Raw genomic sequence first — 3022 nt, 5'->3', positions numbered from 1 at the left:
GAGCTAACAACTAGATGTAGATGAAACTGAATGATTGAAACAGTGATAAAGCAAGAACAGAAACAGAGACTACTACTAATGAACTAATGCAAGATAATTAATGAACTGAAAACTAAATGTATGCAACTGGAATGAAACAGGAATGAAACAAGACAAACACAAATCATAGACACAGAGTTCTGGGGATGAACTCGAGCAGCACTCGACCGAGTGTAGGTCGAGTGGGTGGTCGAGCTAGACTAGATGCAGAAACAGAGCAATGCAATAAAAACAGAGTAATGCTAAATCCAATCAAACAACAAGCAAGCAACATGATTAAGACTAAGATTTCAATAAACAAAGAAGGTCCTGAGGATGGATTCATGGGATGGACTAATCATTGTGGTTATCTAACTTGGTCAACAAATCTCAAGCAAACTTTGAGCTAACCTCTAGACATATTAATCTAAGACAAAATTCTCCCACTCTCATGGTCAAGAAACAATCAAACCTATGCAATTCTAGACTTGTTCTCACACAGTAAAGAATCTACACTAGCAGGCATTAAGCAATACATCTCAAACCAAACAAGACCTCTAATCTCTTAGCAAGCCTAATGGTAAGCTCTAGATCTAGCCTTATCTATGCTTCCTAAACATTGGTGTGATGCTAAGAAGCTTGAAATCAGACTCTACCCTCTCAGATATAGAATCAGCATTAAGATCATCTACCCTAGAAGAGATCTACAACAATCAAGCTTGACCAAGTCACACAAACCACAAGATCAATCCATCCTAACCCATCCTCAAGATCCTAAGGAAACTACTCACAACAATACATGATGATCAAAGTCAAAAACCCAGAAAATATTGAAACTTGCATTATTAGAAAGATTAAACAAAGATCTTTAATATTGATGAAAGGATGAAACTCAAATTCTCAATATCTTGAAAGTTATAGAACCAACAAAATATAAGAATCTAGTCTTCTTTTTTAAGGAAGTACAAGATCTTAAAAAATAAAAATGCAAAAGGAATAAAACTAAAAAAAGTAAAAACTAGGTTTAGGGAATATCTAAAAAGTTGCACACTTTGGTGGCTGCAGGTACAAGGCCTTATATAGGTGAGGAGGTGGAAGCCCTAAAAATAGAAAAAGTCAAAGTAGTCAACGGCTCGGTCAACTCGACCAGTGCTCGGTCGAGACCATGGTCGAGCTGGCTTCTCTCGTGCACACTCCACTCGGTCGAGTCCATCTACCCACTCGGTCGAGTCCATCTACCCACTCGGTCGAGTGCTTGGTCGAGTTGGACTCTGGACCTTGGTTCTTCAGCCTTAACTCTCTTGCTTTCCCTTCAAGATTGCTTCACTTCTCCTCAGGATTGTTTCCATGCTCCTTAAGCTCCAAAATCACCTGTTTATGCATGAAAAGATGCAAATGCAATGCAACTAAACTCTAATGCATGATTAGTCCTAAAGCTACACAATAATGATGAAAATGGCTAGCAAAAGATGCAAAAGATGTGAATAAACTAAGGGAAAACATGGTAAAATATATGAACATCACTCCTCAAGAGAGGACCAACATAGGAGCAGGAGATGCTCCATCTACTCACACTCAAAGACATGGCATTGTGCCACCTGCTGTCCAAAACAAAAACTTTGAGATAAAGAGTAGTCTCATCTAGATGATACAAAGCACCAAGTTTCATGGATTGCCAATGGAGGACCCATTGGATCATCTAGATTAGTTTGATAGGCTTTGTAGGCTAACCAAGATAAATGGAGTCAGTGAAGATGGATTCAAACTCCGGCTTTTCCCATTCTCTTTGGGCGACAAAGCACACATATGGGAGAAATCACTTCCCAAGGAGTCCATCACCACTTGTGAAGCATGCAAGAAGGCGTTTCTTGTCAAATTCTTCTCCAACTCCAGAACCGCAAGGCTCCGAAATGAAATCTCCAGCTTTGTTCAGAAAAGCAATGAGACGTTCAGTGAAGCTTGGGCACTAACAGATGCCCTCATCAAGGCTTCAACAATGCTTCATTGCTAAGTACATTATATCAAGGTGTAGTCCCTAAGATCAGGATGTTGCAGGGCACCGCAAGTAATGGGAACTTCCTCAACAAGGATGTTGATGAAGGTTGGGATCTAGTGGAGAACTTAGCTCAATCAGATGGGCATTACAATGAGGAGTATGATCGCACTATACGCTCTTCTGGAGAGGATGATGCCAAGTACAAGAGAAACATGAAAGCCCTCAATGACAAGTTGGATAAGCTCCTCAACCAGCAGCAGCATGTCCATGCAATCTCAGAGGAAGACCAGTTTCAGCAAGAAGATGGGGAGAGTGCTCAACTAGAGGATGTGAACTACATCAACAACCAAGGAGGTTACAACAAAGGGTACAACAACTACAAACCAAACCCAAACCCGAATGTTGCAAATCCTCAAGAACAAATCTACCCATCCGCAGTCCAAGGGAATCAGGGCCAGCAAAAGCCTTTTGTTCAATACAATCAAGGCTATGCTCCTAAGCCGCAATATTCTGGTAATTACAATAAACCAATTGCACCACCTGGATTCCAACAACAGTAAGGCCCGCAGAACCTATTTCAAGAAGCTGACTTACGCGGCCTAGTATTCAGGAGATGATACAGAGTCAAGCATCATGCCACTATCAGTTGCCAACAAAATGGGTTTCAACAGTTTTAAACCTAGTAATATGTATTTGGTTGTAGCTGATAGAACGGTCAGACACCCCATTGGTATCTTGGAAAACTTACCTCTCAGGATTGGAAGAGTGGAAGTTCCTACTGATTTCATGATCCTTTATATGGATAAGGAACCAGACGATCCACTGATCCTAGGACGACCATTCTTGGCAACAGTAGGAGCAGTGATTGATGTGAAACAATGGAAGATCAGAATTGAGCATGGGGAGCATTTCAAAATGGAATTTGGCATCAAGAAAGGAATTAAGAGGCCAACCATTGATGGTCAAGTCTTTTCCACCAAGACAAAGCAAAGAAGATTCAAGCATCAC

At 40.8% G+C, this 3022-nt stretch overlaps 1 pseudogene; it reads right to left on the bottom strand.

Moving 5' to 3' along the window:
* Positions 1–1918: 1918 nt before the first annotated feature.
* Positions 1919–2009, bottom strand: LOC147950248 (small nucleolar RNA R71; annotated as a pseudogene).
* Positions 2010–3022: the final 1013 nt, after the last annotated feature.

Source organism: Camelina sativa, chromosome 1, assembly GCF_030686135.1.
Source record: "Camelina sativa cultivar CO46 ecotype springtype chromosome 1, ASM3068613v1".
Classification (NCBI taxonomy): Eukaryota; Viridiplantae; Streptophyta; class Magnoliopsida; order Brassicales; family Brassicaceae; genus Camelina; species Camelina sativa.
This window is presented reverse-complemented; position numbering and strand designations above follow the sequence as displayed.